The sequence below is a fragment of the Miniopterus schreibersii genome, assembly GCF_964146895.1.
Source record: "Miniopterus schreibersii genome assembly, chromosome: 2".
In the NCBI taxonomy this organism is placed as follows: domain Eukaryota; kingdom Metazoa; phylum Chordata; class Mammalia; order Chiroptera; family Miniopteridae; genus Miniopterus; species Miniopterus schreibersii.
The window spans coordinates 157,148,875-157,172,272 of NC_138102.1; the positions used below are offsets into that span (position 1 = coordinate 157,148,875).

Consider the following 23,398-nt stretch of genomic DNA (forward strand, 5'->3'; position numbering starts at 1 on the left):
CAGGATTGTGGTCTCCACTGGTTGATGGCCGGCACCAGGGCAGGGGGTCATTAGTCAATGCAGCCCGTCCTGAGGTCAGCTGTGGCTGGTTTTGTTGCTTTTCTGAGCCTGGAGCTGAAATATAACTGAGGCCTAGATGTTATCTCTAGGGAGGAAAGGTCAGGGGGTCCAAATCACACAACCAGCGATATGCTAGGGGTATGCTAGGGGAGGAAAGGCCACCCTGGGGACAAGGTCCCACCCTACAGTTGTCCTATGCTATGCACCTGGGGCTTTCAACCCTGATGACCTTCTGTCTAACTGCCTACTACAGTACTTTAGCAGAAAATAACCTTTAAGATCACAGGGTATCTCCAGGCGTCCGTCTCTTACTCTGTTGTCCCATGTCTTAGCTTTGCTTTCCTCTTGATTGACTTTTTCAGGTTTGAATGGCTCTCAATAACCTCAGTCACTGAGAGATGAGGAAAAGAGGGAAGCAGGAAAGAAGGAAGGAGGGGGGAGGGAGAGACAGAGAAAGAGGTATCGCGAGATCTTTCCAGAAATTGTTGGGGTGGTGGGGATCCCCACATAGCTTCCCAGAACTGCTCAAAGATTTCTCAGGCCTAAGCAGTGATGCCTAAAGTTCAAGTGGGGGTGTGGGCCAACCCTATTTAAACCATGAAGTCTGAGAATTGGGGCATCATGATTTTTCAACAAGATTCTGAATAACAATTACTCTGATAAGTACTATTTCTAATTTATAGATAAGAGCCGGGCTTAGAGATTAAGTAATTTGCCCCAAATCACCCAGCGAGAAAGATTCAACCCAGCATAAACTCCAGAGTTTATGCTAGTAACTACTTTGCTATAATTACAGTATTTTTATTAAACTGAGTATCAGTGCTCAAAATAAAAATAACCTGTATACTGTATGGACCTTATATATGTATCTTCAGTGGGAGGCCTCTTCAGATACTCAGTGCCCCTACTTCCTCATACAATTTCATGTCTTTTGCCAAATCAGGAAGTGAATGCTTATCTGAAAATAATTGCATGCTAATTGAGTGACTGGATTTGCTTTCCTCAGGCTGTGTTTCAGTCACGATGTTACTCTATTCAGATCTTTTCATTTGAATACTTTCATAACTTTTTGTGGCTCCAAAGACACTATACTTGACAAAGAGATTTCAGATGTTGTCAGTGGAGAGACATTTTCTGAGCAGAAGCAGATTGGCCACTGAAATCTCCCTCCATTGCCTGCAGAGGTAACCGGGTAGAAAGTGGAGATTCATGAGTATTTTACACGGGCTAGTTCAAGATCGGTCAATGGAAAGACACTTGGCCAAACCTGAGGAGCAAAAAAAACAAAAAAAAAACAGGGTAGAGTGAGCTGCAGATGCTGAAGCTCTGATTCTTAGAGCTCCTGAGATGAAAGTGTACGGGTCCTGTTATCTCTGGCTCCTTCCAAAACCCCCAGCCTGCCCTGCTCTTGCTTGGGCCTGCCAGCAGGCCCTGTTCTTCCGGTTCTTCCTCCCCCTCAGTGCCTCCCAGAGACCACCCACCGCTTCACTGCAGCTCTAAGGCTTCCCCTTCCTCTCCTGACCCAAGGAATTCAGATGTCTAAGATGAGTTTTCTATAATTTTGGACATTATTGTGCTTCAGGTGCTATTTAATTTTTTTGTACATTAACACGCAAACATATGTTTTGTGATTACAACCTGTTTCCTAACATTCTGGAATGCATTCCTCACTTTCGTTCCTTCTCTGCTAATGACTTTTCCAACTTTGAAGTCCTTAGATCACAGCTCCTTTATTAATAAGTTTTAATGACTTTGTTTTCTCCACACCATCTAACAAAGTACGTTGCAGATTATTGCTCAACAATATATTTAATTTGACTTTGTACTCAGAGATAGGTTGAACTTTCTATGACACTAATATGAGGACAAGGAATTTCATCCTATTTGTAGAGGTGGCTCGAATAATACTGTTTTACTCTGCACTCTCCAGTTGGGCTAAGAGCTTTAGGATGAAACAGACTTTACCAGCCAAATCCACCGACCGGTATGTAGTTCTTACTGTCTTTATCCATTCAGTCTTTACTATGTCAGCCTGAGGGGTTAATTTGGGATCACTTTTTGGTTTTAGAATATAGAATTTGGTGTTTTCCCACGATTTTGGCTTCTAATCAGGGATAATGACTTTGTGTTATAGAATGCATTAAAATGCTATATGTTTTCTTATCCAAACCAAAAGTCAGTTATCTTAGAGTTTACACTTAACCTATGGCAATACTGTGGCTGGGAAGGGGAATGAGTCCTTTTATGTTGAAAGGTGGCCTATAAACAATGAAAAATGGATTTATAGATTATCATCCTGTTAACAGTTCATGGTCTATAGTGAAGGTACTTGGTCTGCTCACCTACTGATTTTTAACTGGTAAAGCATAGTTTCATCTTCAGTCCATGAACATCAGCATAGGGGTATATCTGATTTACCTTTTCATGTCATAAACCACAGAGTTTTTTCTAAATTAGCAGGGGGCATTTACACAGCAAACTACTGAAAAATGTCAGGAGCTTTCATTAGCTGTTATGGTTTTAGCTGTCACTTTGGGGCTTTTACACTTCTTTTCCTTTCCATTCCATCTTCAGGAAATATAATTTGCGTCGGCTGCACAAATGCCTCTGAGATCACTGCTCTAAGTGTGCTGGGGATTTGGAGTAGAAATCCTGAAAAAGAGAAACAGGCAAGGGTAAACTCTCTGTTGACGAGGGAGCACCATAGGCACGTGGTGAGAGCACGACATTGGATGTGTGAATACAGATTCTGCAACCTCCTCTCCTCTTGTCAAAAAAGGAGTCTAGGAGTGTGGAAGTTCTGTCTGGTTAAAGAGTTGGACACAGTGGCAGCTGTATAGCTTAATTTTTTCTTTCTGAGTCGGATACTTCCCTGTTGGGGTGTTTAGCACCTTCGCTTCTTCCTGACCGGCTCCTGATCCCGTGTGGCTCCACTGGTTGAGTGGAAGGCAGACGGCTCTCTCTACCTGATGCTGAACTGTGCTCTGTCATTGGCAGCCCACTGAGCCGGAATGGAAGGGCATTGGAATTCTCACTTTGGTGCAGAGCATTAGCACGTTTACCCTCTGCTGGCATCAGGTCAAGGAACCCAAGTTAGCTTGTGATCCGAGTTGTTCCCTGGAGTAAACACAATATGTGTGTGTATTTGGCCAGGAGGTCAGCTGTTAAAGGATTATTTTTATTATTATTTTTTTTTCCAGAAAGATCAGGCATTTGTTCAAATATAGAAAGCATCTAAGTAGAGGCAATTTAGACATTTAATCAAAGCAAATCTATTCTAAAAAGAATAGGAAGATCTCATCAATTCACAGATCTGTATGTTTGCATGCTCAAGGCTAATAAAAATACTGGGATACATTTCAGAGAAAAGAAATGAGTAAAAATAAAGGAAGAAAGTAATGGATTTGAGTCCAAGTAAATAAAACTCTTACTTAAGTATAGTATCTGACTGTGAATGTAAATGGGAGATATAGAGTGAGAACTTTTTCTACAGTTTGGATCGTAGATTCATGACTAAAAGGGGAAGTCTGTCACTCAGGACTACAAGCTAAAGGTTTGATCTTTTCTAAAATGAGTCAGGGAGCATAAAAAATATTTTGGAAATTGGGGATGGTCCCTTTTGCACACACTCAAATGTTTTTACATCTAAAGTGAGGAAAAATTCATAATGTGGAAAATATGCCAGTGTCCTTCAAATTTGCCACTCTGTGGTAACCGGAGTAGTTGGGGGGAAAATTCACTGATACACAATGTAAAAGGACATGCTAACTTTTAAAATTTCATTTTTGGAACCTCTTGTGGGCCAGTGTCTGCAGTAATATCGGTGGTTGGGCCATTTATTTGTTATCAATTGATACTTTTGGCAAGTGGATAAGTTTAAACCCCGGTGTCCTGGTTAGATTCCAGTGTGGATGAGTGATGATATCCCATCTGCCATGTTCTTTCTTATTTTGCCTTCCTTCAGAAAATGAAGCATAACTGTATTCTCAAGCAGATTGTTGACATACTTTTGATAAAAATTAATATTTTTATTCCTCACTGCATAGCTCAGTAACATCAGACCTCAGTTCTAGGCTTACCTCTGTTACTTGCTTGCCTATGACCTTGTGCAAGTTAACTTTATCTCTCTCAAATGTGTTTTCTATCAAAGGTGAACGATAGCCTAGGTAATTGTTAAGCCTCTGTATAATTTTAACAGATTATGAATTGTTGATAGTCCATATCCACGATAAATAAAACAAATGGAAAATTTTGATCAGACTTCAAATATTTTCAGATTTCTATTCACTTTAATATGTTAGAAAACACATCCTCTCAGATATTTTCTTTAAATTTGTCTATGCAAAATAGTATACATCATGACAGAAATCTCGGTGTTTTAAATCAGTCAGATTTTCTTTATTTTTCTCCCCTCACTAATCCCAATTAATTTCTCAGTTCTCTTTGTAGTGGAGATATGACAGCATGTGTAGTTCTAGATGGGGAAAAGACAGGAGAGTTTGGGGGAAAACAGGAAGAATATCTCACATGGCTACATTTTTTCTGATGTTTACATTTTTGGTTTGGTCCTCTCACCAATTTGCAGACTTATTCAATAGGGTATGAATCATGACATACTTCACTCAAACTGGTAAACTGATGACACCATCAGACTATGATAAATTATGTATATGTATGTCTTACCTAAAACAACCACTACAAAAGCTGTACGAAGAGACATTCAAAAACACTGTAGATAAACCAAAATTGAATTACAAAAAAAAATGTTGCACAAAGGAAGGAAAAAGAAAACAGAAATGAAAAAGAGAAAAAACAGAAACATATTGCAGATTTAAGTTCTAACATATTATTAATTACATTAAATGTAAGTGGTCAAAGTACAATGAAAAGATGTATTGTCAGAGTATATTAAAAAAATATGTCCAAAGTATATGCTGTCTATAAGAAATTCTCTTCAATTATAATGATATAGACAGGTTGAAAGTAAAAGGATGGATAAAGATATATCATGCAAACATTAATAAAAAGAAATCAGGAATTGCTATTATTAATATTAGATACAGTAGACTTTAGAGGAAAGAAAATTACCAGTGACAGAGAAGAATATTGTATATGATCAAAAAGTTGCTCCATCAAAAAGAATGGCAATTCTGAGTGTGCATGCGCTAAATCACTAAGCTGCAAAATACATGAAGCAAAAAATGACAGATTTAAAAAGAGAAACAGACAAGTTCACAAATATAGCTGAAGATTTCAGCACCCCTATTCATCAATCGATAGAAAACTAGATACAAAATCAACAAGGACATAGAAAACTCAACATCTGTAACCAACAGACTCTAATTGATGCTTCACCTAATAGCAGCAGGACACACATTCTTCTCATGTCACCATGGAACATACACCAAGACAGACCCTATGCTGAACCAGAGACCACTTCTCAACAAATTTAAAAGAATTAAAGTCATACAGAATACAGTCTTTGACCACCATAGAATCAAATTAAAAATCAATAACAAGAAGGTAACAGGAAAATCTCTGAACACTCAGAAACTAGGCAGCCTACACTATGAATAATCCACTGGTCAAATAGGAAGCCTCAAGGGATGTAAAAATACACTGACTGAGTGAAAATAAAAATACAACATTCAAATTTGTGGATCCCAGATAGAGAAGTGCTTAAACGGAAGTTTATAACATTAAAGGAATACATTAGAAAAAGTCTCGAATCAATCATCTAAGGTCCCACCTCAAGAAATTAGAGAAAACAGAGCAAGCAGAAGGGAGGAAATAATAATAAGAGCAAAAGTCAATAACATTGAAAAGAGAAACATGATCAATTTTTAAAATCTGGTTATTTGAAAAGATTGATAAAATTAACAAACCTCTAGAAGACTGACAAAGAAAAAAGAGAAAAGAGACAAATTATCAGTATCAGGATTGAGAAAGTGTTTATCACTACAGACAACTCTACACCCATAAATTTGACAATTTTGATGAAATAGACCAATTCCTCAAAAAACACAAAGTACCACAACTCATTCAATATTAAATAGATCATTTGAATAGTCTTATAACTATTAAGGACACTGAATCTGTAATTTATAAACTTCCAAAAAATAAATACCCAGTCCCAGATGGTTTCACTAGAGAATTCTAACATTTAGAGAAGTAATGCCTCCTCTACACGAGCTAATCTAGAAATCCAGACGCCAAACTCAGACAAAGACAGTACAAAAAAAGAAAGCTAGACACTGTATTCCTTCATGAATACAGACCCAGAAAGCCTTAACAAAATAGTAGCAGACAGAATTCAGCAATGTATTTTTAAAAATTATAGACCAGGACCGATTGGGGATTTCATTTATTCCAGGGACTCGAGGCAGGAAAAAAACCATCGTCGTGATTCCTCATGTTAGCAAGTTAAAGAAGAAACAAGCACATGGTCCTATGAACTCATGCAAAAACCAAACCAAACGAACAAAAAACCACATTTAACAAAATTCAACACCCATTCACGATAAAAAACACACACACAAAAAAAACTAAGGAAAATAGGAACAGAACTTTCTCAACTTGTCATAGAATATCATTAAAAAAACACATAAAAATCTACAACTAACATTACTCTTAATTATGTGAGACTGAATTCTTTCCCCTCGGATCAGGAGCAAAGTCAAGAATGTCTGCACTCAACACTCTTATTCAACATCGTGCTCAACTTTCTAGGCAGTGCAAAATATAAGAAAAGTTAATTAAGAGCATAGAGACAAGAAAGGAAGAAATCAAACTGTTCCTATTTGCAGGTGACGTCATTACTTATTTAGAAAATCCTAAAGAATTAAAAAAAAAACCACAAAAAAAACCTTGTGAAACTAATAAGTGAATTCAGCAAAGTAGTTGGGTATAAGATAAACATACAAAAATTAATTATATTCCTATATAATAGCAATAAAAATAGCACTAAAATTAAAAATATAGTACCATTTGCAGTCACTCAAATAATTAAATATTTAGGTATAAGTTTAATAAAACATATATAGGGCTTAGATGATGAAAGCCACATAATAATGATGGAAGGTCTAAATAAATAAATACATCACTTTCGTGGACTGGAAGACTCACCATAGCAAAGATTTCACTTCTCCCCAAACTGATATATAGGGTTAGCACGATTGCTATCAAAATCCCAGCAAGATTTTTTTTGTAGATAGAGGCAAAATTATTCTAAAATTTATATGGAAAGGCAAAGAAATTTGAATAGAGGAATAAAGTGGGGGAATTAATCAACCCAATTTCAAGATCTATTATATAGCTACATTAATCAAGACTGTGTGATTGGCAGAGGGGTAGACATGTATATCAGTGGAGTAGAACAGAGAACCCAGAAATTGACCCACACATATATTTCTGACTGAGTTTTGACAAAGATGCAAAACCAGTTCAATTGAGGAGACACAGCCTTTTCAAAGCATGATGTTCGAGCAATTGAACATCCGTAGGCAAAACATAGAGCTTGACCCGAGTGTTAATTCTTATACAAGGATTAACTGAAAATATGTCAGAAACTTAAATGTAAAACTTAAAGCCGTAAAACTTTTATGAAAAAAGTAGAAGATCTTCATGATCTTGGGCTAGGCAACACGTTTTCATCATTATACCAAAAGCATCATCCATCGGAGAGAAAAAAATGGTAAACTAAAATTTATCAATATTGAAAACTTTATCAAATTAAAAAAATTATAAAAATTAAAAACTTTTTAGGAGGGTGAAAAGACAAGCTACAAACTGGGAGAAAATATTTGCAAATCATTTATCTGACAAAAGACTGGTATTAGGAATATAAACTTTCTAAATGCTACGGTAAAAAAAAATAAATCCAATTAGAAAATAGACAAAAGGCATGAAGAAACATATCCTGGGAGAAGATACTACAGATATAAAATAAGCACATGAGAAGATATTTGACATCATTGATCATTAGAAATCATTAGGAAACAGCAGACTGGCTAAAATAAAAACTAGGGCCCCCACCAAACTCTGGCAAGAATGCCCTCAAACTGGCTCACTCAAGCACTGCTGGGGGGGACGTGAAACGGGGCAGCCATCCCGCAAAACAGTTTGGCAGGTTTTTAAAGAAAACCGAACATACTCCTCCCATACAACGCAGCAATTGCACTCCTGGGCATTTATCCCAGAGAAAGGAAAACTTACGCTCACACAAAAAACCTGTATATGAATGTTTATAACAGCTTTATTCATAATAACCCCAAACTGAGAACATCGCCGTGTCCTTCAGTGAGGGGATGATTGAACGATCCCACCACAGAACACGACCCAGCAATAAAAACGAATGAACTGTTGATGCGCACGCCAACCTGGACGAATGTCCAAATCCTTACGTTGAATGTAGGATTTCACTTTTATAATATTCTTGAATGACAAAATTATGAATAGATGAATGGTTTTCAGGGTTTTTTAAGTTTTATTTTCAATGACAGTTTGCATTCAGTATTAATCTGTATTCGTTTCAGGTGTACAGTATAGTGGTTAGACAATCATATACTTTACAGTGTCCCCCCCAATATTTCTAGTACTCGCTTTGACACCATACATAGTTATTACAATATTACTGACTGTACTCCCCGGGCTGTACTTTACGTCCCCGTGACTGTTTTGTGACTGCCAATTGGACTTCTTTTCCAGCCAGTGCCCAGTAAGGAGGAGGGAGGGTGGGAGGGAAGTGGGCTGGCTCTGAAGAGGCGGCATGCGGGATTCTTACGGTGACGGAAGTGTTCTGTACCTTGACTCTATGGGGGTCATTGTCTTGGTGTTGATGCGGTACTAGAGCTTTGCAAGATGTTACCCTTCAGGGAAAGTGGGTCAAGAGGACACGGGACCTCTCTGTGTTAATTTCTCACAGCTGCGTGTGAGTCTACAGTTACCTAAAACAGAAATGCTTACTTTAGAAAGAATAGAACGCTCTAATGGAGTCAGATGAAACCCAAGGCCTTCCCTCGGCCCTTAACAACCTCATTCATTTCCAGCTTCTCTCCCGCACATCACGCTGCCTGCAGCCACAGTGGTCTGGACGTGCTTAGCGAGCTCTCCCCCCAGAGCCTTGGTACAGCAGTCCCCCCATCCACGGGAGACATTCCGAGACCCCAGATGGATGCCTGAAACTGGAGAGGACTGAACAATGTGCATACTATGTTTTTTCATATATTTCAGATATATATATATCTGTGAGAAAGTTTAATTGATAAATTAGGCACAATAAGAGAATAACAACAAAAACTAATGACAAACTAGAACAGTTCTAACAATATACTGTAACAAAAGCTATGTGAACATGCCCTCTCTCAAAATATTGTGCCGTACTCACCCCTCTTGTGATAACCTGAGATGGTATGATGCCTGCATGGTGAGAAGAGCCTGCAATTTAAAACTTATGAACTGTTGATTTCTGAACATTTTTATTTAATGTTTTCGGACTGCGGTAGACCACAGGGAACTGAAATCGCCAGCAGTGCAACCTTGGGTAAGGGGGCGCTGCTGTACCCCTGTTCCCTCTACCTGGAAAGTGCCTCCCTCTGGCTCCGCCTCATCACCCTGGTCTCTGCTTCAATGTCACCGTGAACACTCTATCTGAAGTAGCACCCCTGTCACAATCTGTGTCCATACCGGGATTTATTTTTCTTCTCTCATTAGAAACAGATTGAATATTTTTTAAAATTCCAAGTTCCTAGCATGGGAACCTTAAATTTCCTACGATTCCTCTCTTCTATGTGTTCTGGGATTCGGAACATTTGATTTCAAAAACAAACTGAACAGATTCACTGTTTTCTTTTTTTCTGCTGATGGCTCCTTACCTGTCTGGGTGGAATTTAAGGGTCTATAGTCCTATAGATGGTGTTTATTCTGTCATGCTCCGTTTATCACCATCCGCTGGTATTCCCCAAATAATTAAAGTTTAAAAGAGTTGACCTTGACTCCACATGCCATGAATCTGCCTTTAAATGACTTAGCTCTTAATTTTCTTCTAGGCTTTTTAATCAGTCCACGGTGTAAAGACATACTTCAAGAGGGTCCTTAGAAGTCTTGGACAAGCCTCCCCGCATGTGGCAGGTATGTCTCTGTTTAGACACTGAGTGTGCATGAAATGTAACTTTATTCTTCTGTAGATGAATATAAATTATATTTAGATTCTCCCTTTAACCATTTTGCAACATTCTGAGATTGCATCCAAGTTATAGGTGAGTTTATGAGGCACCAAGCTTTTGAGGGGCGATGCACCTGCTCCTTGGCTGACTGAATGGAGAAAGATGCATGATTCAAAGAAATGAAAAAAATACTGCAAATATTATACTTTATATGATAAAATATAGCCTGTTCTCTTTCAAGTATCTACCATGTGATTTTTAATCTTTATAATGGTCCTGAATCTCTTGTGTTAAGGATTTGACATTTGAGGAAAGCAGATGTATTGATTTGCTAGAGCTGCTGTAACAATGTACCGTGGACAGGGGGTCTTAAACGACAGGAATGCATTGTCTCACAGTCCTGGGGGTAGACGTCTGAAATCAAGGTGTCAGCAGGGTGGGTTCTTTCTGAGGGCTGTGAGAGAAGAATCTGCTCCAGCCCTTCTTGGCTTGTAGATGGCATTTTCTCCCTGTGTCTTTACATCGTCTTTCTTCTGTTAGTGTCTGTCTCATGTCCAAATTTCCCTTTTTTATAAGGACACTAGTCATATTGGATTAGATCCCATACTAATGACTTCTTCTTAGCTAATTATATCTGCAATGACCCTATTTTCAAATGTCCTTTCTGAGATGTCAGGTGTCAGGACTTCAACATGCGAATTTGGGGGAAATACGATTCAACCTGTAACACCAAGGTTCATAGAGGCCCCCTGGCTTCAGTGTTACACACAGGCCTTGAAATGCCATTGCAGGGATTCTGCACCACAACTGTGTGACTCTAGAGCTTGTGTTCTTTCTGCTGTACTACTTTTCATCTCCGGCAACTCTTGAATGCAGGCCTGTGCAAGGAGGGGAACACTATCTTTCCTTCAACAACCAAAGCAGGCTGGGCGAGGCATGGATCCCTTCAGGAAAGGAACTCTTACTTAGACATAAGGTCGTACCATTGCATATACTCAGAATAACTCACCTTATGCAAAGGAGAAACAGGAACATATTTGGGGGGAGACCCAGTCCACTACCATCATACCATAGGCTAAAAAGTGAATTTATACCTGAACTAGAAGTATACATTATGCCAGGATTCAAATAGGTCTGAAGCTACTAAAAGGGTGTCAACTTGAGCTTGGGTGGCCTCATTCCTATGTCTTGTGGTTTGGCATTTTTGTGCTCTTGACTTGTGTTTATATCTAAATAGGCCACATGTATGCTGTCTGCTTCATGTAGGGTGCATTTAAACAATGTGAGCTAAAACAACATATTTTAAATCATGCAAAAAAAAAGGGGGGGGGGCAGAATCTCTGCTATAAAGTTCCTGTAGGCATTTACTGGATAATGATGATAATAGCTCTACTAAAAAAAGGGAAAACATGTTCAGCTTCAATGAGGATTGTATTTAGGAGAATTATCAGATTATTTTGAATATTTTCCTTTTTAAAACAGTTTTTTATTGCATCCTTGTGGGAGATAGGCATTATAATAGTGATTCGGAAAAGTGGTTTTGTGCATAGGAACAGAATTTGAGTCTTGTAGTAGCCATCACTGTTTTGTTCCAGATGGTAAAGAAATTTTATTATATTTTTCAGTTAGTGCTTGAAATATATACCTATAGAAGTAAGTCCATTATAAGATTTTTCTTGCCAAAATTCTAATAGATGTTCACTTACCCAGAAATATGTGTACTGAGAAATATTTAAGAAAAATGCACTTTAATGAAGCTGCACTAATGATATTTATTTAGCTAATTGCGTACAGGGATCTAAACATGATTCCAAGCAAAGTAGACTGTTGGCCATGTAAATAAGCTTCTCACAGGTGTGCAGAGCTTTGAGAATTAGACAGCAGAGCTAATGAAAATCAGAGTATGCCTCAAAGAAATATTTTATTGTAAATTAGATTTCCCATTATAAAACAAATATAGCTATATAACAAAAATATTTTAAAATAAGGGTAAAAAATTGCTAACAATACCAATAAACAAAAGCAATAAAAGTAACCTTTTCATATATGTGTTTCTCTTTTATTATTCGTTTGCTAGGTTGAGGATTCCTGAGCACTTACTTAATGCAGACACTTGGGAAATAAGGAAGGCTAGGACAAGGCTTCTGCCCAGAAGGAGCTTTTAGATTACCAGGGGCAACAGGGAATGAGGCCTTATAATAGGTGATAGGTGCAATACTGCAGGACTGTGGGCCACAGAGCTTGCTTTCAATTCTTGTCAGGCCTGGGAAAGCTTTATCAGGTAAGTTGGGATTGAAACATGTGAAGAAATCTGTTAGCCAGAAAAGAGAAGAAAGTACATTTTAGTTTGAGGAAAGAACATCTGCTAAGGTATGAGAGGCTTGAAATAACATCATACAGGAACTGTAAATAATGCCTCATGTCTGTAACAACAGAGAGTGAGGTTGGAGAAGTAGGTAGAGGTGATATCATGGAAGGATTAGTGCCAGCTATCCTATTGGCAAGACTATCCCATAGGGAAGGAATATGTTTAGAATTTTATTTTAGAAAAATTAATCTTAAGCATTGTAATTGGCTAGATGGCTTAGAAATTACAGACCTTAGGAACTTACGGTTTGGTAAGGAAATATATATATATATATATATATACACACACGTGTGTGTGTGCGCGCACGCGTGCATGTGGGTGTGCATGTGCCAAGAAACCGTAATAAAATTTCAATAAATGAAGCTTGTTTTGCATGATCATATATTTTTATAACATTTTGCAAAAAGTATGAGTTTTTAACTTCAATCAGCTGTGAGGAGTACTTTTGCTTTCTATATTACTGCCCCGCTGTTATGCTTCTCTTAATGTTGGCATTGGTGACAGATTTTGTATGTGCAATTTTACCTTCTTATTTTTTAAAAGGGCCCCCAAATTGCATAAGCTTAGGCCTCACTTTTGCAGACCCATCCCCAAGATGATATTGCAATAATCCATAAGAGAAATGGTAGGCTCTTAAACCAAGATAGTAGCTGTAGAGATGAAAAAGAAAAAGATGTGGAAGACTAATGAGAGGAATTATTGGCTATGCTGTTGTGAGGGAAAGGATAGTTCCAAGAATTTTTGCTTCTATAGTTTGGTGAAAGGTAGGGCTGTTAACGGGGGAGGGGGGTTGGGGGGTTAGGGCAGGTCAGTATTGTAAGTAACAGTTTAGTGAACATCTTTATGTGTGCGTATGTTTCATAATTTGAATTTGCAAAAGTGGATTTTCTGTATCACAGTGTATAAATATTTTGATGGATTTTTTTGGGTCTATAACCAAAGTCTTTTCCAGATAGGTTGTGCCATTAAACACTGCTACAGTTAATGTATAAATGAGTTTTCTTGTCTACTCCCACTAGCATTGGGCATTGTAATTTTCAAACTAAATTATTGGGTAAAATCAGTACCTCCTTTCCATTTTATTATTCTGAGGTGAGATAATTACCATCCATTATTGTGAGCTTGCCATAGGAATCTATTTTCAGGGGTGGTTATTGTGGTCTTTACCTAGTAGTGATTTAGGGAGCATTAGAAGTTAGTTGTAAATCTTTTATGTAAGTAGTTACTTTATATACTCCAAATGCATGCATACATACCTACAAGAATGGACAAAAGTAGTTTAACAGTTGTAATACAAATAAAAATGCAATAATAAATAAATAATAATATAAGAATAAACGCTGTATTTCCCGTACTCAAAACTGTAAACCTACTTTGCCAACCCCTGTTTATTAGAAAGGCAAGTAGTAGGTGGGGCTAAAACAATTTTGTAGATTAGATGGTTTTAGACCAGGTATCAGCAAAGTTCTTTTCTGCTACGGACCATATAGTAAATATTTTAGGCTTTGTAGGCTAGGAGATGAAATTAAGACTATTGTGTAAATACTTTAAGAGGGAAAATTTTTTCCACAAAATTTTTATTGACATAGCTCAAATTCTAATTATGATAATTGAGTAAATTTTTCATAATAGAAGTCTAATAATGAGAAAAATTGAATTCTTTTGCAGGGGAGACATTTCATTTAATTGTAGTTCAAAGTTAATGTTTTCTAGCATCAAATTGATTGTAAATGTTTGTGTGTTTTTTTAAAATATATCTTTATTGATTTCAGAGAGAGGAAGGAAGAGGGAGAGAGACAGAAACATCAATGATGAGAGTCATTGATCGGCTGCCTTCTGCACGCCCCCTACTGGGGATCCAGCCCGAAATCCTGGCGTGTGCCCTGACCATGCCTTGACCAAGCCCTAACTGGGAATTGAACCACAATCTCCTGTATCATAGGTCGATACTCAACCTCTGAGCCACGCCACCCGGGCAAATTGATTGTAAATGTTAATTCATTAAGCCATTCTCCTTTCACAGGGAGTGAGCTGGATTTGGATCACAGGCCATACTGTGCCAACCCCTGTTTTAGACAATGACATTTAAAAGTCATTTTTTCATTAGGCTTTGTTAAATGTTTTATTTGATAATTAGTTTTAGTTCTATTTCATACTTTGCCTGAACCTGTGGCAACCTACAACTTGCAAAACACCCAAATGCACGTGTGTGGGGTGTGTGTGTGTGTGTGTGTGTGTGTGTGTGTGTGTGTTATATGTGTGGGGGGCATGGGTGGTTTTACTCTCCACTGCCAATGGTATTTTGGGATATATCTGGGGTAGCAACACCATTACAGTGAAACATTTTGTCCATTTAGGTTAACAGACCAAAGAAGTGAAACAGGAAACTAGGCTTGGCAGGCCCAAATTTGGTCATGGATTGGAATGACTTTGAACGTTGCCTGTTGTTGACTTTGAGTTGGCTATAATTGGTTCTGTTCATTAATGTCTGTTTCTACAAACTTTGGAAGCTTTGCTGTTGCTCAGCAACATTCCAAAATGTCTTAATTCTTCCCTAACCCTCCCTCACAAACTTGACATTTTAAAATATATTTTATCGCTTTCACATTTCATTTGCTAATGGTTTTGATGGCAAGGCTACTGAGTTCCTATGGTTTCAAGAAAGAAAAGAAACAAAATGGAAAGATATGAAAATTTAAAAAGCTAATGAACAGGTCACTGCACCCACTTGAGAGATGGGGCTGTATATCTCCAAAGTTTCAACTGGAATTTGATTCCTAAATCTAAGACCATTTTTTCCTTTAAACTCTTAATGAATGGTTTGGGAAGCCTTTTAAAAGTTGGATAAGTTCAGCTAGAGTATGCTGAATTATGGATTGGATTTCTTAAGAACTGAGGATTGGATGGAAAGTTGATGTTTTATTTTTGTAACAATATGATACAAAGAATTGTTATCTTTCTAACACATAATCAAAGACAATTCAAATGAATAAACTCAACATGAAACCTTATTTTAAAAAATATTAAAGTTTTCCTACATTACTGGTATGCAAACTATTTTTACTTAATATTTTGTTTAATGGATAAATATGCTATTACGTATTTATACAACAACCATACCTATGTGTATTTTTTAGATATAATGTGTTATTAGATTGCAATTTTTTTCTGAGAGTGAGCACAGGAGAAAATTCCACCAATAATAAATTTTAGGAATTACTTTCTTCTTTTATTTATTTCCATATGCCCTTTGGAAAGCAAAGTTCCATAGTCTTGCTGCCAGTGGCTAACTCAGCCTGCTCTTCTCAACCATTATCTTATAATTTTAGCTGCTGAAATGTGACAACTTAAAAAAAATCTTTAGTTCCACATTTTGTTTATACTTTAGATACAAAAGGTCTTTCTTGTTGTTGTTGTTTTTAGAAAATTAGTACTAACAGCTTTATAATTTCAAGAACGAAATTTGTTTTAAACACCATTCTTTTTTATTTTTCACTGAATTCTCCAATTATTGTTAATTACCAGTTGGAATCACTGTGTCTTAAAATAAATTCTTTTAGTAGATACTTATAATCATAATTATTGACGAATATCTGATATTTGTTATTTATAAAAACATTTGTTCAACTAGAAGAGTAGTAAATTATCTTACCAGAGGCAAGCGTAAGCTTTAGGGCCCTTCTCTCTTGTGAGTTCCTTCCCAGGTTTGGGGAGAAGCTGTAGGCAATGTGTTCAGTTGATCACATGTTTTGTAAAATTTGCAAAGTAATCTATTTTAATTGTAATCATTTATGGCCAGTGCCTCTACTTTGGCCTTTCTCCATTCCTTCCCAGTTTGGCAGTGGCTTTGGAGAGGCTATGGGTTTCTTTTGGTGTGTGGGGGGTGGGAGGTCCACCATAGGGTGAGTCAAACTGGGATATAGTGATTTTAAATGAAGTGAGATGGAGGTATGTTGTTTGCTAACACTTCTATGTATAGTGAAGCTATTGATGATGTTCCATTTTGCCAATTCACTGGAGCCTTGTGACACACAGGTGGGGAACCAGAGGCCATAATGTCCTATGGACACGTTCCACAGCACTGACACCTGGCACATGTGGGAGGGGGAGAGACACTAGATTTGAAACCCGCAGAGCCAGAATCTACTCTGTGGAAACCTTTCTTGTTATTAGCTGAGTGATGTTATAAACAGAGAATATGGTTTGTATCAGTGCCCAGCCACAGTAGCAGTTCTCCCCTGTCAGAGATTTCATGACTAATGCAATTAATATTATTATTACCTCATCATATATATTTTTCTTTTTTGATGGATATTACATAAATAGAATCTCTTAGATACCTGTGTTTTTAAGGCACAAACTTGTAGCAATAATACAGCAGCAAGTACCACTATGTGTGTGCAGTGGCATGTTTTCTGAATCCCAATTATGCATAGTTATAAATAACTTTTGATTAATTAAACTTACTAGATGAAGAAATGGATTATCTTTCTATTTTCTCTATAGAAAATAATATTTACAAAGAGGCAATCAAAGAGTATGCAGTCAACAACTGTAGGGGGAAAAGCATTAGAGAGGTGTGGTCGGAGAGCTAATTAATATGAATAATATGCTTTTTTTCCCAGAGTTTTGATGTTTGTGATACTTCTCAGTATTTTAAAGTAGTAATTTGCTGTTTTTCCCCCCACTAAATAAATATTCACTTTCATGTGAAATTAAAAATTTTAATTCTTATTCTAACATTGTGTAAACTTTGGGCCTCCACAAAACCTGGATCCACAAAATAAATACTTATTAAATATTTAGATACCATGAAGGTAAGAGTCACTTTTAGCCTAGTATAGAACCCAATGTATAATTGTCATTCATTATGTGTTTGGAATTGAATGCATTTCAATAATAACAATTAGTTATTTTTTTAAATGATGACTGGTACTTTATATGGACATTAATAGTATCTGTAAGCTGTAGCTAAGAAGGATTTCTACCTTCGGAGGGTCTCTAGATGATGAAATCATTCATTCTACAAAGCATTTTCTTATGGGTGAAAAACTGTTAAAAGTCCTTCATTTAACCATGATTTGATATATGGAAATAGTATTTACTTTATTATTTACCTAAACTGCCTGTTGTGGTTTAACTTGTCTAAGGAAAAAAAAGAAAAGACAAAAGGAAGGAAGGAAGAAGGGAGGAAAGGAGGGAAAGAGAAAGCCTCGTAAGTCAGAAGACTTTCTGGTCAGAATGGATGATACTATTGTAATGGTAGGACAGGCTCTGAACAGGTGGGTTAAATTCCCAAGCGTGGCCAGGCACTCCTAGGAAAATAGCAACAAAATACTATAAAGGTTGTCTGTAAAACAAAACAAAACAAAAACACGTCCTTCCAAATAGTAAGTTTCAAACCAAAATTTATATAACTAGTGCATTTGTTTCGGTGGTGCCTACCTGTGTTTTAAATAACTGGCTATCACGGGGCAGAACTTACGGTGTTTCAAGGAATGAAGCCCAACATCTTCCTTTGGCAAACACATTTTGCATTTTAACATTTTAGCTAGCAGCACGAAAACACTCTGTCCTAAGTATCTGTGCTCATAGATCTTCCACTCCTACCTGGAGATTTAGACATACACAGGCAACCCCTTTTTAAAGCATCTGTTTTGGACACACAGCTGAACAGGAGTGCTCCAAGATGCGTCCAGGGATGACTTTCCTGCACTGTTCAACCGGTTGCTTCAGGTGTGTTGGTGGACGACTTAGAAAGTGTTAGCTGGGCCTGGCCCGGCGGGGGCTGCCACCATGCCGGCATCTACGGGGTTAACCAGCCTTGTCAGCATGAACAATGGAAACAGGGCAGCTCTAAATGAAATGAGCTGAATATTTCATTCGGCCACTCAGCTGCCTGCTCCAGTTGCCTCCTTTACTAAAATAAGAGCTTAATCTAAAGTGACAACAACATCAGTTTCTGTGTGCTCCAGTCACACTGAACATGATTTCCTTAACATAAACACTATTTACATGGACCGTCTGGATGGAGCAGGGAATCAGGAGCGTGCCCGGCTGAGACACAGGCTACAATGAAGGCCTAGGAGCAGGCAGCTGAGAATTAACATCAGCAAATGAAAGCCTGACCCTCAGAGGGCATGTTCCTGATACATTTTCAAATGAGAGAGCATTGCACCAGTAACCTTAGCCTTTGTAAAGACTGTGCCATTTAAAATAAAATAGCACCTTTTCAGTTTAGACACTTAACCACATGCATTATGTCTGACCCATTTTCTAACTTACGTGACACGGGAGGGTGGATCCCTAGCTGCAGTTATCAGAATCTTTCCAACAGTTGCAACCAATAGCCTCCCTCCCCAGGCTCCTTTTCATAGCAGCCTGCCCTTCCTGAGATAAAGAGGCCGTTTCGTTCACTGAGGGCAGGCCAGACCCAGACGTCAGGGGAGTGGGAGGGAGGATGTGACCCTTGAACTGAAGGCTTGGGTGTCAGTGCTAGCGGTACCCAGGACATCCCTGTTTGGAAGAACTCTCAGCTTGAGAGTTCTGGAAGATTAGGAGCAGAAGTGTGACAAGGCACCAGCCTGTCAGAGTCCATAAAATAACAAAAGCTACTTCTTTTCAGGACCCCCGAATAGGTAATGAGGGAGACAGCAATCCTGAATATGCATGATTGATGGTTTATTTCCACAAGGAGGATGCTGTAGTATTATTTTCACTAGGTTAGTCACCCTCTGGAAACTTTAAGAGTCACAAAATGTAGAAATATCCAACTTAATCCTATTAGAATTACTGACAGTTAATGGGACTTAGTGTTTTCTTTCCACCAGCTTCATAGGTAAGGAAAGTAAGGCACAGAGAACTTGTTCAGACATCTGAAGTCACACAGCAAACCAGAGAGCAATAGGAAAATAATTTTGTTTTTTTGCCAACTATTTCTGTTCCCTTCAGGGCACCACTAATACTCTCATTTCTAAGATGGCTCTTCTCTTAAAATTTCCCTTAATTGAGCTTTGAAGATGGTCGATACCAGACACTGATTTGTGGCTTCTAGGCTCTGAAGACTGGAGGCTGCTGACAGAATGGCAGCTCTTTTTAAAATTTAGTTCTGTGTTATCTGTTCCCATCCTCCAGGCTCTGTGCCTCTGTGAGTGCCTCTTCAGTCCTCACCCCCGTGTTGGTACATTTTAGATAAAGCTCTTCTTCACTGAAGAAAGGGACTGATCTTTTAGAATTAGTTTCTTCTTTTAGGAAAGGCATAATGAGTGACAGGGGAAAAATGAGAGAATCATCAATATCTAGCTGGCCTTAATAGCATACTCATTAATCAGTGGGCATTTACTGAGGATCTGTGAGATCATCAAGCATTATGTTAGGGGAGAGAAAATGATCTCTGGACTCTTGAAGCCCACCATCTCTTGAAAAGTTTTGTCACAATTTGAAAAAAAGTTTAGACTTCTTCAGAAAGCCAATAAGAATAGTATGAAAAAACTAAAATACTATTTTTGTTGTTGTTTGAAATATGCCCTTCTACCCTGTTTTTATCTTCATTTTTAACTTAAGGGAAATGTGCACAAAAGAACACCCTTTTGCTCACCACTTATTAAGCATTGATCAGCTCTCTCAGGTACTATTCTAGATATGCCCCCAAAAGAATTACACATGTTTTCTTATAATCTAACAGGGTTAAAGACAGTTGTACAAATATTAATTGTACAACTTGGTGGATGCCTTAAGGAGACAGGTACCAAATGCCTGAGAGCAGAGGAGAGGTGGGGATAACCACACCTGCTCTGTGAGACCTATTCAGGTGACAAGGACCTTGACATCTATCCCCAATAGTAGAGAGCTCTTCAGCTTGGTATGGGCCATCAACGAATGTCAACCTGGGCTGGCAAAGTCAGTGGGATGGGGACCCTGCAGATTAGTGTTGGGAGGCAGCCTCTGCATCCATTACTGAAATAGTAGAATTTGCTGAAGGCACTTGGAAAGCTGATCTGTGCCTGACACTTCTCTGTCTTATGTCTTGGCTTCACTCAGCCACAGTAAGGTTCTCGTTGACCTTCTCTTTGATTTGTCAGGTGAGCAAAGGCTTGCCTTCTCTTGGGATGCCTCTACTGCTTTGTTACCTCTTAGTATGAAGGTATGCAGGATTTTTTTGGTGTAAGCGATGCAATCCACTTTGAAGAGTTTCAGGGCTCTGATGAGAAAATGCCTGAAATAGATTCCAGTAGCCCACTGTCTCTCCCATTATCTTTCAGTCACTTTCCCCTAATTAATTAATAGTGTTCAGGTTCTCAGTTCTGAAATACCATGTATATCATTAACTGAGCCACTCAGAGTTTTATGTTTCCCCAAGCACAGGATGTTTTAAGAATATTTTGCCGTCCTTATATTCGTGTACATGCATATAGACCATTCATTCCCTGTAAAATTAATCATAAAACCCTTGCTTTCTTCCTTTGCTATTTTTATTCTAAACTTTTAGGGAAAGACATATTTGTTGTGTTGTATATGTTGTATTTGGTTGTTCTCTCTTCTTTGAAGGACAACATTTTTTTGTGCTAAAATGGAAGATTAGTGTTGTTTCATATTTTTTAACGAATAATATAATTTCCACACTGAGTACTAGTTTTCATGAAAAGGACCATGTTTTAAAGCATAATCCGGATAGAAGATTATATATATCTCACAAGTTTCTGCTTAATAAGTCAATGTTTTATTTTAAGTTTCACATAGTTAATTATGCAAGCAAGAATTCACTTTTCACATGTCATCATTCAAACATCTAGTTATTGGAAGAGGAGTGAGGGTGATTGGTAGATTCAGGACAGTTGACCCTTCAGCCGATTATCCTTCAAGCCCTTGCAAAACCCTTCCCTATAATATTGAGCTGTCATTTTGTTACCTCCCACGCTGACTGGCCTATAATTGCGTCCCATCCACAGGACCACAACCCAAAAAGTCAGCGTCGTGATTTTGCAGCAGCTGTTGCTGCAGAAGGTAAATGCCGCACAGATATTGATGAGCTTGCTAATTTGTTTAGTAGACAGAATTTAGCATGGGGAACAGGATTTGTCTGCTAGCTGTCATCATCCATCAGCCCCAGGCTGCCCCAGGCACTGGGTTTGCTTTTTGCCAGATCCTAATTTTGCTTTATTTTGCCTTAGCTTCAATCTACTTTATTCATTTCTTATCATTGGGAGAGTGGCAGTTGAGATAGGGAAGAAAGTACCCGCAGCTCACACTTGAGACGGAAGGCGCTCAGACACGGCTGCTTTTGTGAGCAGAGGGGTCAGCCTGGGCCCGTTGGTCCGCTGGTTGGCGTAGTTAGTGAAGACCCCGCTCTACCAGGGGGGCCTCCCCACAGTGTGGCTGGAAGACTTCCCGCAGTCACCCTCAGTCCCACGTGTTTCTCCCTGTCTCCACCGAGTTGGAATTTATATTATTAGATGTGTTCCTTTGGGTGTCATGTTCAAGTCATTGAAAAATTATTTTTTGAGCGTTCACTTTGCACTGCTTATTATTACAGATGCTAGAAATATATTGGCGAGTAAGGCAGAAAACAGCCCCCTCTGAAAGTGCCTGAATTTTAGGGGCAAAGACAGAAATAAGAAAATAAATATACTATGCTTCAAGAGGGTGATAAACCAAACGACGGAAACAGAGTAAGGGTAGAGCTGGAAGTGCTGGTTTAGATAAAGAGGCCAGGGAAGGTTCCCCGAGGAGATGACCCCTCAGACGTGAGTGCTGACAAGCCGTGAAAATCTGTGGGAAGACTGTAGGGAGACGAAATGGTAAAGGCAAATATCCAGAAGAGACACGGAGTGTGTTAAATTGTAGGATTGGCAAGAAAGCCGGTGTAGTTAAGGCAGGTGGTGGGGATAAGGGTGGGAAGAGCACTGAGGAGATGAAATTGGAGAGGGAGGCAGGGTGAGGTCACTGGATTTTATCCTAAATGTGATGGGAAGCTGGTTGTTATTGGAGGAGTGACTTGATCTGATGCACATTTTAAAAAGTTTACCCTGGCTACTTTGTGGAAAGTAGCCTGTAGAGGGACAAAAGTGGACGCAGGGATATCAGTGGGGACACCATTATAGTAATTTAGTGACAGATGATTTTGGCCTGTACTGGAGTGGCAATAGTGAAGTGAAAAGAAGTAGTCAAAATTTCATATATTATGAGTAGCTCTAGCTGGTGGTTTGGATGTGGACAGGTATGGAAAGGAGAGCAATCAAGGGTGATATTTAGATGTTTTGATTTCAAGTATTGAATGATCAGAGTGCCCATAATTAACCTGTACATATTGTGGAAGGATACAGGGTGGGGTAAGGTGGTTACTAACTGGACATTGGTTTTGAAGACACATTGTTGGTAAAATTTAAATAACATGTAGAAGAAATGAAATGCCAGAAGACTCAAGATGAGTAAATGTTACCCCAAATTTAAAATAGTAGAAAAGCTTATATTTTTTAAATGCTATGTTGTAAGGATTTTAATAAAATCACAGATTCTACTATTATATAGATTTCTGAACACTTAGAAGGAAAACAATGTTCACCAGAAGCCAATATGAGTTCTCTGAGATCCAATCATGCAAAATTAACTGTTTAAAAATAGTTACCCTATTATCAGATGTCATCATTTATACAATATAGTTCTTTTTTTTTTTTTAAATATATCTTTATTGATTTCAGAGAAGGGAAAGGACAGGGAGAGAGAGATAGAAACATCAATGATGAGAGAGTCATTGATCGAGCCCACAACCCGGGCATGTGCCCGGACTGGGAATCGAACCCTGATCGCC

The 23,398-nt window shown here is 38.2% G+C and overlaps 1 protein-coding gene across 2 annotated transcripts in view; it reads left to right on the top strand.

The window, feature by feature from the left end:
- The window catches only part of SOX5 (SRY-box transcription factor 5), an 891,887-nt gene that overhangs the window by 128,249 nt on the left and 740,240 nt on the right, over positions 1-23,398 (top strand). For both annotated transcript variants that reach the window (XM_081129463.1, XM_081129465.1), the window contains exon 2: positions 10,107-10,188. The gene's annotated coding sequence lies outside the window, so the exon portion shown is untranslated. The remainder of the gene's footprint in view (positions 1-10,106; positions 10,189-23,398) is intronic.